The sequence below is a fragment of the Manis pentadactyla genome, chromosome 5 (genome assembly GCF_030020395.1).
Source record: "Manis pentadactyla isolate mManPen7 chromosome 5, mManPen7.hap1, whole genome shotgun sequence".
Lineage (NCBI taxonomy): Eukaryota > Metazoa > Chordata > Mammalia > Pholidota > Manidae > Manis > Manis pentadactyla.
In genome coordinates this window covers 141,537,107-141,552,322 of record NC_080023.1, presented here as the reverse complement: position 1 = coordinate 141,552,322, position 15,216 = coordinate 141,537,107, and the positions used below count along the sequence as shown (strand labels likewise).

At 41.4% G+C, this 15,216-nt stretch overlaps 1 long non-coding RNA gene across 1 annotated transcript; it reads left to right on the top strand.

Moving 5' to 3' along the window:
- The first annotated feature begins 425 nt into the window (after positions 1 to 425).
- Positions 426 to 11,523, top strand: LOC130683949 (uncharacterized). The gene is made up of 3 exons (XR_008998085.1): positions 426 to 573; positions 1,072 to 1,130; positions 11,379 to 11,523. It is a non-coding gene; the product is annotated as an uncharacterized LOC130683949 (long non-coding RNA).
- The last annotated feature ends 3,693 nt before the right edge of the window (positions 11,524 to 15,216 follow it).

Genomic DNA, 15,216 nt, shown 5'->3' with positions numbered 1-15,216 from the left:
GATGTTCTGTGCATCGTGAAATTGGGAATACAGGCACAGAGGTTATAATAATAATATTTACAATACTTGACCACATAGGCTGTGCTTGACTAGGTACATAAGTTGGCATATGATATATTGTGCAAACCTTACACTGACTTTATGAGAAGGCATTATTATAACCATTTTTATTACTTAAATTAGATTCTGCTGCATATAACAGAAAATCCAAAATAACAATGGCTTAAACATACAGAGTTTATTCTAGCATGTGGAAGAAATCAGGAGGTAGGCAGGGCAGAGTAGTTACATTGTCATCAGTGGGCCAAGTTCTTTCTAAAGTCCTACTTCAGCATTCTGCCCTGGGGAATTTCATCCTCAAGGATACTTATTCAGGCAAGTTTGCTGCGGAAGCTCCGGCCATCAGGGAAGTGGTGGCTGACAATATGGGAAAGGTTGCTTGTTGAGAGAATGATTGTAAAGAATGGGAGATGGAAGAAAGAACCTTGAATGACCACGAGGAGAATGACTGGAAGCATGCAGAGGAAAGAGAGAAGCACCATGTAAACAAACGCCTTCGGAATGGAATGAGAGGTGGGTAGGCAGCATCTAAATGGTGCTGGCCATCAGGACTGAAAAATGTTTATTGAATTGGAGAAGGTGGGGACCTTGGTGATCTTCAAGAAAACAGCAGCATTCAACTGTTCTGTGGCAGCAGATCTTAAAGAACTGTCAGGTAGTAAAGGAGTGGTGCAATAATTTATTTCCATGAAGTTTGGTGATACAGGGAAAGAGAGAAACTGGTAGTGACTGAGTTAAGCGGTGCTGAGGTAATGTTTTCATGGTTTAGAAGACCTGAACTCAATTTCCCTTTATGATGTCAGGTCTCTGAGAGACTACATTTAAATTGCTCGAGTGTGTGGGCTGAGACAATGAAGTATTTCTTCCATGATCAGCCTCTCTAATCCAGTTCCTCCCCAGAAAACTGAAGCAAATGTTAGCTGATATTTTATCATGATAATGGCCTGATACTACATTTTTTAAAGGCTGTCTGATAAGCTTAATTAATATTTTTGTTTTTGCCTCCACAAGCTGGATGGAAACTCGTCTAGCTCTGGCCTGTGTTCTTCAAGAAAAGTTAAACTGCAAAAGTGAGTATGTTTCATTAGCCTTGTGCACTCCCTCAAGGTCAGGGAAGGCTCTCTGGGTGCTTTGCAAGGCTGCAGAATCTCAAATGGCAGGGCTGCAGACTCCATTTCAGCAAAAATAAATATCAGATTACAATACGTTGTTTTCGCAGCTGACTGAGGCTTTCGTGTGGTGGATTTTTCACTCTGCAATTGCAAATAGAGTACAGTGTTCACATCATTTCTTTATGAAGCCATTTTCTCCCTTGAAGGAGTGCATTCCCAGAGGAATTTTTCTCCCAACAAATGTCTGCTACTTCTGCTGTGCTCAGCATGCATGACTTGCTTTGAAGGCTGTTAAAAACAAAGACAAATAGACCAGTTCTCTTAGTATCTTGCATTCCTTCCTCCCTAACTTTCCACTCCTACCCCTATCTCTGTCCCTGGAAGCCCTTGTACTACAAAATGATGATAGAATGGCAGAGACTGAAACTATAGCATGCCTTTGCAATTCTAATTTTCCAACCTAAAACTAGTGAGCCATAAAACCTTAAAAGCTAAAAGCTGCCTGAGGCAAATCCAAGTCTTCTGACTTTAAAATAGCAACACATTTTTTACCATTTTAACTCTTTTGAGGTAGATTTTCATATATACGCGTGCTTGTGGCAATTAAATGCATTTCATTTGTATCCTTTTTTCCTTCTGGAGAAAGAGCAGACATGAGGAGCACTTGCTTTCTACCTCTGAAGTAAAAAATACCTTGGAGATCCCAGGGTAGTATTAAAGTAGCTGACTGAGTTTTCAGTCTCGGTTGGGTAGGCCTGGCACCACTTTGGAAGCTGGATCCATTTAAGTAATGGACTTGTCCTGCCTGAGCCCACATTTTCATGTACTGCTGTTGTCACAGGTCTGTCTTAGTTAGGATCCCCCAGAAACAAACCCTAAGATGAGGGAAAGTACATTATTTGGGAGGTGATTGCAGGTAACTCTGGTAGGGGAATAGGAAGTGAGCAGAGGAAAGATGACAGTTAATTAGTTGCCTTAATGAGATGTTGTCACTGTGGACAGCTGGCATTTGATCCTCCTGGGGACTCTGGGAGACACTGTACACCATGCGCAGAAATATCCCATCTTTCTGTGCAAGGTTGCAAAAGCTTGGGCTTTTATCAACCAACTCCCATTGGTCATTTTGGTTAACATACCTAGCCAGAGATGTCATTTCTTCTTCCCAACTTCATCTATAGATTCAAAGCGATCCCGATCAAAGTCCCAGAAACTATTTTGTAGATATCAACAAACTGATTCTAATGTGTATATCAAAAAGCAAAAGACCTATAATAATTAACATAATACCAAAAAGAAGAACAAAGTTGGAGTTAAACTACCTAATTTCAAGACTTACTAGAAAGCTACAATAATCAAGACAGCATGGGATCAGTGAAAAAAATAGATACAGATCAATAGAACAGAATAGAGAACCCAGAAATAGACCCACACAAAGAGTCAATTTATCTTTGACAAAGGCTTAAAGGCAATTCAATGGAGGAAGGACAGTTATTTCAATAAATGATGCTGGAATCTAGATACGGACCTTTACCTCTTTGATAAAAATTTACTCAAAATGAATCATAGACCTAAATGTAAAATGCAAAACTACAAAACTTCTGGAAAAAAATACAGGAGAAAAATCTGTATGACCTTGGGTTGACAGAAGTTTTAGATGCAAAACCTAAAGCACAGTCTATGAAAGGAAAATTTGCTATGTTGAATTTTTTTTTAATTTAAAATTTCTGCTCTGCAGAAGACACTGTTAAGAAAATGAAAGACAGAATGGGGGAAAATAATTGCAAAACACATACCTGATAAGGGACTTGTATCCAAAATATACAAAGAACTTTTAAATTCAACAATAAGGGGGGAAAAATCCATCTAAAAATACAGATTGTCAAATTAGATGAAAACAGCAGGTAAAATGTAATCCTGATTTTGTAAATTATAATCACAGTAAATAAATAGAAAAATAATTTTTCAATAGTTAATACTTTATTGTCTCATTTTCCAAAAGGGAGTTGTTAACTATAAACATTTCCTTTATAGCTTTTGGGTTTTTTTTAAACTTGAGCAAAAGGGATTGTTCAGTGGGAGAAGTAATTGCAGGAAAGAGAGATTGACAGGTGGATAAAGGGGAGTGTTCTTTAAAGGGGAGGACACCCAGTGAGCTGGAGAACTTAACCTCCCAGTACCTTTAGGTGGTGGCAAGACCTCCCAGGCTGCCATGCTGGGTCAACGATCAAAGGCCTCCCCCAACTTCCCTAGAAGTTCATTAAGTCTCCCATTTTCCTCTTTAACCCCAAGGAAGATCAGGAGCCCCAGTACTTGTAAGAATCTCATGACAACCTGGTAAGATGCAAGTCAGAGACAGACTTAATTTTTTTCAAGAAAATATAGAAGTGTGATATTTCTTATAAAACTGAATTTATGTTTTATAGCCACATAGACCTCATTTTGAATGACCCACACTTATACTTATTAGCTGGGTGAATTTGAGGAAGTTATTTACACTTCTAAGTCTCATGTCCACATCTATAAATGCCAATGATGTCAAGCTTGTAGCATTATCATAGAGATTATAATGAATCTATAAAAAGAGTGCAGAATAGTTTCTCACATAATTACACACATAAATACTTATAATTGTACACTTTAGACTGATGGACTTCACAGTATGCAAATTACATCTAAATAAAGTTATCAAAAACACACAAAAATACTTATGATGCTTTGTAAGAATATTTATACTGACTATGGAAATAACTAACCTGGATACCCTGAAGAATATAAGTCTAGCATATGTCTATCATTTAAATCTTTAAATCAAGACAAAAATGAAAGCCTTGCTTTCTTCAAGCTTTTGTTATGCCAACTCTGAAACTCCAAGAACCTCTGCATTTTAGCAACTCTTTCTTCTAAGAATGACCTAAAGAAATCCATAGTACAAGTTATCAATTAGAGGTATTGGCTGTGTTCCTTGATGGATTGCTCAGAAATCACTTAAACCAGGAATACCTGACATTCTTTTGTTACTACAATGAAAAGAACAGTGTTGTTATTGGATGAATTATGTTCCCCCCAAAAATTCATATACTGAAATGTTAACTCCCAGTACCTCTGAATATGACTGTATTTAGAGATAGGGTCTTTAAAGAAATAATTAAATTAAAATGAGGTCATTAAAGGAGGCATTAATCTAATGTGACTGGTGTCCTTATAAGAAGAGGGCAGTAGGACACAAACGTGCACAGAGGGAAGTCCATGTGAAGCCACAAGGAGAAGGCCATCTACAAGCCAGGGAGGGAGGCCTCAGGAAAAACCAACCCTGTCAACACCTTGATCTTAGACTTCCAGCCTCCAGAAGTGTGAGGAAAGCAATTTCTCCTGTTAAAGCACTGTTGGGCACTTTGTTCTGGCAGCCACAGTAAACTAATATAGTCCTTTTGCCTGCCTGGATTTTGCAAGTGTTGGCAGGAACCTGGTTGACATTTAAAACAAGCTTAGGAGCCCTTTTTTACAAATGTCTAATAAAATGATTCTTTATAGTGTACCTACTTAAAATTGTGATGTGGCAGCTATTTATATTCCAAGGTATATAGCAAAGATATTTACTCTCTAAGTTTAAAATAAAGCCTGGCACTGAGCAATATGTCAACTTAAAAGTTTGTATGTGGCCTTCTCTTTTCCCCTCAAAGGATAAAGAACATAGTAATTGCTTGGTTTGTTTAGCAGGGTACTGTGCTGAGTGGCACAAGACCTGAAGTTAAGAAGATGAAATACTTTTCATAAAAACAAAAACAGAAAAGATAGAGAAGTAGGGAGAAGAGCTGGCACAACTGAAGACTTCTGGACAGTAAGGAAAAGAGAAAAATTCAGAATGAGTGGGGGAAGGAGGTGTGTGAGGAGGGTGATCAGGAAAACATTCTGAGTTGCCTCATTCTTCCAAGTAAAATTGTTGTAAGACTTCCACATTATTCTTCATGGCTTTTGATTCAAAGCTCTAAAATTCATGGTGCTTTTCCTGATGTTCTAAAATGTTGAAAAAATTGTGAAATTAAAACAGGGTGGCTTAAAAATAGCTCATCCACTTAGCATGTTCCTTTTAAAATTCTCCACAACATGAAACACAAAGTAATAATGCTATAAGACAATGATTCCACAAAGGGTATTTGAAAGTTTACTTTTCTTTCAATTTGATTTCTCCAGCTTTCAAGTATCTGCCACTCAGTCCATCTGTTGTCCTATTTTTGATTGTTTTTGGCAAACAGCTGCAGGAGAACACTATTGCCTTTTCTGTTTTATATAACCCTAGATTTACAAACTTAATGTTAGTCAGGTTTTCCTTTGTAGGGAAAAATTACAAAGGACTGAAATACACCCAAAAACTTTCAAGATGTTTTCAATGGAAAACTAGGCATTGTCTAGCTAACCCCTCCAGATTACCTGATTCTCCAGGGTTTACACCTTTCATTATACTGTTTTTTTTAATAAATACGTAAATTGTAGATAACTGAAAGATATACCAATAAGTCTTGTCCCACAAATTTACAAATGAATCTGGAGGAGTTTCAATTAATTTCCCTTTCTGTGGAAGAAGCCATTTTGGCACCGATTAAGCAAATTCAAATTCATTATAACATTCCTGTTAGCCTACAATATGTTTTCTCTTTGCATTCTCCTTTAAGCTGGTTGTATAATCTTACTAGTTCCCTTATACATTAATGGGTTAAATAAAATCTTTGACATATGCCCATTGTATATGTGTGTGAGATTCTTGAGTTTATCTTTTCTAAAACACGATCCTTTAATAGTTTCATAAATTAACTGTCTGTAAGCTTCTAGGGGCCCAGCTGAATATCAGCCTTACCTGCATTTCATCTGGACACAATCAAGTGAATTACTCTTTTGGAGTGAGGAATAGCAGGGGATGGCTGGGCAACAGCATGGCTGAATTGACCTCTTTACACCTCAGTGAAGAGTCTCAACTGCATGCATCTCCAGTGAACCCAGGGGAACTGAGTTATGATCTGCATGGTATTTTTATATTTTTATCTCTGACATTCAGTTTGACTTTCAAGTATCATAGAGTAGAAAGAAAGAAAGCCCAGGAATCCAAAATGAAACAGCATATTTTCAGCTTGGCACTACACCATCTAGTCTAAAGTGAAAGAAAATCCACTTCACTTTAATATTACCTGCTGATTGGCATGAATTCAGCTATCCTTTAAAAGTCCAGCCTCTCCTGACAGCAGATACAGTCATTGCTGTGAGCCGAAGGGGGAGCAGGAGTTGAAATTCTCAAATTCCCCTGAGGGTTGTTTTTTTGGAGGAAATCTATTTAATGAATGGATTTAGCTTCCACTGAAAGATACTTTAATTGGTTTCATTTTCATGTATGAAAGTGAAGGTAACATCATAGAAGTATGCGGACAACTTCCAGTGTATAAAATCCTGCCATCTGGAGAAAAATGTCACCAGAAAATGTAAAATGATGCAAGAGCTTTTTCCTGTGCACATTTTCCTATCAGAATCAGAAACAAATACCATATGCTTTTGTAGGGGAGGAAAAAAATGTCCTTTTATTCTTCTAGGTTCCCCACTGGGGCCCCTGAAACAACATACAGATTAACAAGAGAGAAATAAACAGATGTTTGTAAACACACATATCACATAGCTACATGGGAGAAACTTGGGGATGAATAACTAAAAAGGTGACTAAACTTGTGCCTAAATACCATCTTCAGCTAAAACAAAGGAAGAAGGCTGTGGGGGAGGTAGGTTATGGGCAGGTGACCAGGACAGTAAAGAAGTGGAAGGTTTGTTATGCTGATTTAAATCTGGGCCTTCTCTACTGATAAGAGACTCTTGTGAATTAGAGTCATCCTTCTCTTCCTGGTATATATGTACAGAGACACCTTTAAAACAGAGATTTGCTTTATAAATGTAAATTTCCCACAAAAGAGTAGCTTCTACTCTGTTTTCAGAACTTCTCCTGTGTCTGCTGTTTCTTAAAATAATCATTTTTATTTTACTTAAAATACTTATGCCAAAGAGGCATATTTTTGGGTGGCACATTCTGGTCTTCTACAGTCATATTTCGGGGTGTCACATTCCGGCCTCCTACACTTTCTACTATTACCAGACCTGAAGCCCCATCCTGGCATCTAAGTTACATGGCTGCTCTGTCCAAGGCACCCATAGCTTCTCTATCACATTCAGGTAGTTTTTACTTGACTTCAGCTCTTGGTTCAATTATTTTAGAGTCTTGAGTTGGTTTTTTAAGTCAAAAAGTACACTTTTTCCTTTCCCTCTGTGTTCATAAAATTGAAGGACAAGAACATGGGGTCTAATTTAGGTAAATATCTAAACAGCATGATATACAAAATATGACTTTTAAAATGTTTAACATTATGCAATTCTCATAAAATCCTAAGGAGCGGAAATCAAAGCTTTAGGAAATTCATTAATGAAAGAAGCAGCAGGACGACAAAGTTGGTTCAAAAAAGGATGTAAGGAACTGCTAATTGTATCTTCCATGGAAGAAAGGGAGATGCTGCAGTAAATAACGAAATTAGATGCAAATGTGCTTATTGTCCTACCAGCAATAAGGCCATAGCATTGGGGATTAACTTTTCTACATAAAAGAAATCATTTTCCTATAGGCAAAAATCATTTTCATTGCTCCTGGTCAAAAATTATCTGCATAATATTAGGCAGAAATCATTTATAACCTATCAGTTCCCAACAAAGGAGCATCCAACTTTACAGAGTTGTAAATTGTCTGAGCGTTAACAGTAATTGGTAAATCAAACGTGCATAGCTCGTGACTGTAGGGCAGAGGTCAGCAAACTACAAGCTCACTGAGTTCACCATCAGTTTTCAGAAAAAATAAAGTTTTATTGAACACTGCCACAACCCTTTGCTTATGCTCTGTAGATGGCTGCTTTTGCTGCAAAGTTGAACAGAGACTAGTCAGTCTGCATAGCCTAAAATATTTCCTATCTGGCCCTTTACTGAAGAAAAAAAACAAAAAAAAAGCTGAAACCTTGCCAACCTCTGATTTAGGAAAAGAGCATTGTCTGACAATGGAAACAAAGGTGACACAACCTCTTTTTCTTTTTTTTTTTGCCTTACTTCTGTGTTTCCTTTGTAACAATATTAATAAAAAGGCATGAACATGAAATCAGAAAAACGTCTTCAGGGAAAAGGCACATCAGGAGTGATTTGAATACCATGCATATATGACTGAAAATCACGTGCATAGCCACACTATACAATGAATTCAGCACAACAGTATTACAGATCTTCAGAATCTCCTTCAGAATCATTTACATGTATTGAAAGCAGAAAAATACCAAGTTCTTCCTTTCTAAGAAGAAAGCTCATGACCCGTTTAAGTTCTTAGCTTTCCGAATTACTCACTTCCCTTTGATGAAAGAAAAATCAACCCAGATTTTGGTATTAAGCTCATCCATATCCCTTCAGAAGTATTTTCCTTCAGAAATTTGCAATATGTGTCCCACAAAAGGGGATCACACTTTCAAGAAATAGTAGTTTGTGACTTTACCCTTACAACCTTCTATACAGAAGTAAATAAATAAGCTACACAATTGATTATTGTTTGGGAATAGTATTGGAGCAAGAGTTTTAAGATACCTGACTAGACTAATGCAGTTCATGTTGACTCTTTATTGGTCAGACCTCCTACAATCACTAGACCACAGTCAGTGTGAATTACAGACATTTGAAAGATTTTACAGACTCCCTGATCCCCATCTGCAAAGCAGGTGTAGGCAAAATGCCATCTTAAACCCAATTCAGAAAAAGTAAATATTGACAAAGTTTTATCTAGGTTATATTCAGAGCTGAGTTTCAGCCAGTACACTTAGGTTACCCCAATCATACCAGCCTCTCCCCCTTGAAACCCTGGAATAAGTTAACTATCACAGGGTTAACTGTGGCCCAGAGTGGAGAGCCAACATGTAGTTAAGGGTCCATGACAAATGGCTGGTGCCCTCACCATGCTGTGTGCTAAATATTTTATATTTTACCACCACCCCTCCTCGTGTTACAGTTCCCACAGTACCAAATTGTTTACAGTTCTCTTCCAGGTCTTCTCAGCACCCACCAGCCACATCACAAAATCAATGCAAATCTCTTTAAAAACAGGGAAGAAAATTACAAGTAAAAACTGGAGGAACAAGCCTAGAATCAGAATTAGTCTTAACTGTGTACCCAGTGCTACCTGTATAAGGAAAGATTGTGCAAACTACTCTAACAAAGGGCTCTAGGCATAATCGAGACAAGACATTAATTGAAGAATTAATTGTACAGCCTGCCCTCGTGGAAAGAATGGGGGCATATGTATACCCATTGGCAGAGGGGGCTCCCACAGGGAAAGACTGCAGGGAAAGAACAAAGAAAATAAAAGCAAATAAGAAAGATTTGCAAAAAAACCTGATTTCATACTTCTGTTCAATCCAACTAGTATACCCAGAAATACTCATCCGTTCTGATTTTAGCTCCTCACAGTTGTTGAATGTTCTACTTTGACACTGAAGATCAGATACAGCTTTCCTACCTGGATTCCTTTACTCCTCTTAATAGTTCGGGGTACCCTGGCCCAACTTGCATCACCCAGCCTTTATATTTACTTCCCTAAGGGCTTTCATTGCCCTCTGCATCTTTCTCTGCCACTTGGTGTAATCTGTTTCCTTTGACCCTCAGTAGAATAATCCTGACATATTCTACACTAGCTTTCAGAATTTCTGCAGGAGAATTGGGTTCCAGTCATTCATGACAGTAGCTGGCTTGATAAGGCACATATTACTGACTCCTTTCCCTTCCCCTGTCTCATTTACATAATCCCCAACTCCTGCTTCCTTCACCTCCTAAATAATCACAAAACCTTGAACTTCCAAATTACATTCAAATTCTTGTCCCAAGATCTGTTTTCTAGGAGTACCCCAAATAAAACCTAATAGTTGTTCAAGAAACATCCATTCACTCATTCAAGACTTCCAAATATTTCTACTTTTTGAATTTATTGAGGTTTGGGTGCTCTTATTTTTTCCAAAGTGGTCAATTTCATGACTATTTAATGAAAAGAGTGCATATGCTCTATTTTCAGTTTATAGTTGGATATATGTCAGTTTTATGCTAAAATTATGTTATTTAGATCTTCCATATGCTTTTCTTATTTTTCATTCATTCAAACTATTGCAGACTGAAAGAGTGTGTTTGAAGTCCCCTACAATCAGAGTGTTTCTATTTCTCTTTTTATCTTCCATATTTATACTTTATGATTGTTGTTGCTATGTTATTTGATACATAGATATCCATACCTGACATATTTTTACATGACATAAATTACAAAGTGCACACTGCTTTTTGATCTGAATTACAGCTTTTCTGCTAATATGATCATAATTCCTGTGTGCTTTTTTCAATGTGCCTTTTTCTAGTAAACTTTTGCCCGTCTTTCTATTTTTGACCATTGTAACTCCAGGGAGAGGAAATCCCAGGGCAAAATACCTCTAACACTGAAATCAGTCAAAGGGAGAAATAAAGTTTAAAATCTGTTTATTACTTACAAACTGCAGTCCGGAGCCACTCTCTTTCCTGCTCCAGCCGAAGTAAGCAAGGACCTCCCCCTAACCTCCCAGGTTCAGATAAGCCCTTGATTTGGAGATGAACTGCACTCCAGCCCTGATAAATGCCTGTTGATATGCAGAAATGCCTGTTGATATGCAGATGCACTAAAGCCAGGTGAGATTTTCTGGAATATTACAATTTTACCCACAACCATTATGAATCACTTTGGTGTGTCCCTCATATATGACTTAAGGTTTGCATTTGCCTTATAATCCAATCTAATCTAAAATTCTTATAGGTTAAACCCATTTATATTTACTGAGATGACATGCACATTTGGTCTTGGTTCTGTCATATATCACAGTCATAGTTTTTACATATTTTGAAGACGTTCCCTGTGTATCCTGTTTCCTCTGATTTGTTTTCTGTATCTAGCTCTGAGTTTTAGGAAATTCTGCAGTTCTGTTCTGGTGATCACCCATATTAATGCATTTAGTCAATGTATAATAGTCTTCTACTATGAGAAATAATAAAAACAGTGTTTCTTCTGTCTTCCCCATTTCCTTTCTCTCTTCCAACAACTAATTTAAATCAATATTACTTTTATTACTATTATCTTTGTTGAAGGGTCCCCACCCATAAGATGGCGAACCTCCTGCTTCTCTTCTGGGTCCTCGGTTCCCGCCGGCACCACCTGAAGCCCAATCACCCCTCGCCCCCTTCCCAATCCCAGCATAATATACCTAGCCAATAGCCACCAGCCCCGTAGAAGTGACACCACAATCACCCCATGCCCCTTCCTATATAACCCAGCACCTTTCCCTAATAAAGTGGAATTCTCCAGTGAATTGCTGCTGTGTGTCGCTCCTTTCCTTTCATTGGTGCCGAAACCCAGGAGACAGGACACCCCAACTGGGCCCCGTCTTCCCCCTTCCCCCCGACACCAGCAGCAGCTTGCCCTCATCCTCTTTTTCCGGCGCTGGCTCCTCACACTCACCACTCCTCTCTGGCCTTTGGGTAAGTTTTCCCCCGAGGTGGGCCGCTCTTCCCCGAGCTATCGCAGTGCCATTGACCGTGATCGTCCGGCAAGGCCCTGACGCTCGGGGACGAGGAGGGAGCTCTCCCCGCCTCAGGCCTTCACGGCTGCGGTGGACCCCCAGGCCCCTCCTCCAACAGCCATAAACGAGGTGACTCCTTTGCGGATGAGAACGCTCCCTTCCACCCCCCCTCCTTCCGTTCCTTCTGCCGAAAATTCCTTCCACCGAAAATTCCTAGTACAGGTACCTCGGACTCCGGCACTCTGCCTTCTTAGAGAGTCTGGGTGACGACCCACACTTCCTAAGAAACCGACTCGTATATGAGTTTCCGCAGACCCCCAGGGATCATCGGGGACGCCCTTTGTCTCCTTGCCGTCTGCTCCCAGTCCGAGGATCTCCGTTCGTCTTCCCCTGTTTGTCTCCTTCTCTGTCCTTTAGCCATGGGAGCCTCCTCATCCCTCCCTGAAAGTTCACCTCTTGAATGCCTGCTCAAGTATCTAGCCACCCTCTCCCTGACACCTGATATAAAACCAAAACTTCTCCGTAAATACTGCTCCCGAGATTGGCTGACACACCCCCTAGACAATCACAACCAATGGCCCGCAGGGGGAACTCTTCATCCTGACATCACTTGCAATCTCTTTAACTACTGCCAGCGCCTGAAAAAATGGAAGGAGATTCCCTATATCGAAGCTTTTCACCTCCTAGCTCAAAATCCGAGCCTCTGCACCACCTGTTCCCCGCCCCAAGTTCTCCTAGCTTGCAGGCCATCTCCCTCCCCTCCACACACTCCCAGTCCCTCCTCGATTACCTTTGACCCAGCCGACGAACCTCCGCCATACAGGCTTCCCCCTTCAGCCTCTCCCCCTCCTACAACCCCTCCGCCCTCTTCTGCTGCAGCCGCCGCCTCCCCCTCCTCTCCTACAACAGCCCCTCCCCCTTCCTCCACCACCATCTCCTCCCCCACCTCACCTCCCTTGCAGTTCAAGCCTGAGCCTTTCAGCCCCCCTCCAACTAATTTCCAGGAGCCTCCTCTGTCTTTGCCCCCATCACCTGTTTCTCCCCCACAGACTGAGCCAGAACCCTTCAGTCCTCCTCAGACTCGGTCCCGAGGGCCTCCCAAAATTATTGCCCCCCTCCGAGAAGTAGCAGGATCCGAAGGCATCGTGCGCGTTCACGTCCCTTTCTCCTTAGGAGATTTAGCCCAACTGGAGAAACGCCTAGGTTCCTTTTCCACTGATCCCACGACATATATCAGAGTTTCAATGGACCCTCCAGTCATACAGCCTCACACATCATGACATTTTCATGCTCCTGGCCAATACCCTCCTTCCTGAAAAGCGCAGACGAGTTTGGGACTTCGCCCAAACGCACGCCACCGAAACCCACAGGACTGACCCCACCTACCCCCCTGGCCCCACCGCTGTCCCCGAACAAGACCCACACTGGGATTATAACACCGCCGTGGGTCTCCGCTCTCGAGATATTTTTGCCTCCTGCTTAATAGCAGGTCTGAAAAAGGCAGCTCGTAAAGTAGTCAATTTTCAAAAGCTCCAAGACATAATTCAAAGGAGTGAGGAAGCTCCCTCCGAGTTCTTAGACAGACTCACTCAAGCCCTATTACAGTTACCAGCCTGGACCCAGAAACGCCTGACGGGAGACATGTCCTTATGACATACTTCCTAGCTCAAAGCTACCCCGACATTAAAGCTAAACTCAAAAAGTTAGAACAGGGCCCCGCTACCCCACAGACTGAGATCCTAACAGTGGCCTTTAAAGTCTTCCATAACCGGGAGGAGGAGAAAGAACGCCGTAAACAAAAGGCTGATCAGGCCAATTTCCAAATGTTGGCCCAGTTGATAAAGCCACAACCTGGGTGCTCTTCTACAAACAAGGCCCCCCCAGGAGATTGTTTCAAGTGCGGACAAGAAGGACATTGGTCAAGGGTGTGCCCCTCCCCCAGAACTCCTACCACCCCATGCCCCAGATGCCACAAATGCCACTGGGGGTCTGATTGCCCAGCCACCCGAAGGGGAGGCTGGATGAACAACCCCCATCCTAAGCCCTCCGTAGTGGGGCTGGCAGAAGAAGATTGATGGGGCCCGGGGGCTTCTCGCCCGACCATTTCCATCACCAAACAGGAGCCCAGGGTTACTTTAATAGTAGACGGTCGCCCCATCTCCTTCCTCCTAGATACAGGAGCCACCTTCTCAGTGTTGCGGAAATACCAGGGCCCTACCACGCCTGCCATTACTCCTATAGTCGGGGTAGGAGGTAAACAGATTTTCCCATTAAACTCCCCCCTTTTATGCACAATCCAAGACAATCCCATACCTTTCTCCCACTCCTTTCTGGTTATACCCCAGTGTCCCATCCCCTTACTAGGATGAGACATCCTTTCTCTCCTCCATGTTTCCATAACTATATCCACTCCCACAGCCCCCAGTACTCCCTTTCTAATGACCCTCATAGCCGACGACCCCCCTCTACCCAATGAAAGTTCCAGTTCTGCCCTCATACACCCTGTAAATCCCAAAGTTTGGGACATTACAAGCCCCTCTGTGGCTCTATGTCCTCCTGCCTCTATCAAATTACGTGACCCCTCTCAGTATATCTGTCAGGCCCAATACCCCCTAACCACTTTGGCCCTCATAGGCCTCCAACCCATCATTCAAGATCTTTTAAACAAAAGGTACCTCAGACCCACTCACTGCCCATTTAATACCCCCATATTAGCTGTTAAAAAAACCAACGGATCTTTCCGCCTTGTCCAAGACCTTCGCCTCATTAACATGGCCATCATCCCTATCCATCCCTTAGTCCCAAATCCATACACCCTTTTATTGCAGATCCCTGCCTCGGCCTCCCACTTCTCAGTCCTAGATCTCAAGGACGCATTTTTTTCTATCCCTCTGGACGCCTCCTCCCAAGATTTTTTCACCTTTACCTGGATGGACCCATACACAAGACATTCTGAACAACTCACTTGGACAGTTTTGCCACAAGGCTTCTGAGATAGTCCCCATATTTTTGGACAGGTCCTAGCTCAAGACCTAAAACAGTTTCATCATGATCACTCTGAGTCCACCTTATTACAATATGTGGACGATCTTCTACTCTGCAGTCCCTCGTGGGAACAGTCTCAGCTTGACACTGCCTCCCTACTTAACCTTCTAGCTTCCAGAGGTTACCGAGTATCCCCTGTCAAAGCTCAAATCTCTTCCCCTTCTGTCACTTACCTCGGATTTCTTCTATCTCAACAAAGAAAGTCCATTACCTTAGAAAGAAAACGGCTCCTCTCTGACCTGCCCATTCCCAAAACCAAGACAGAAATCCTTTCCTTTCTAGGCCTGGCTGGGTATTTTAGAGCGTGGATCCCTAACTTCTCCTTGTTGGCAAGACCCCTATACGACCTCAGCAAGGGCCCC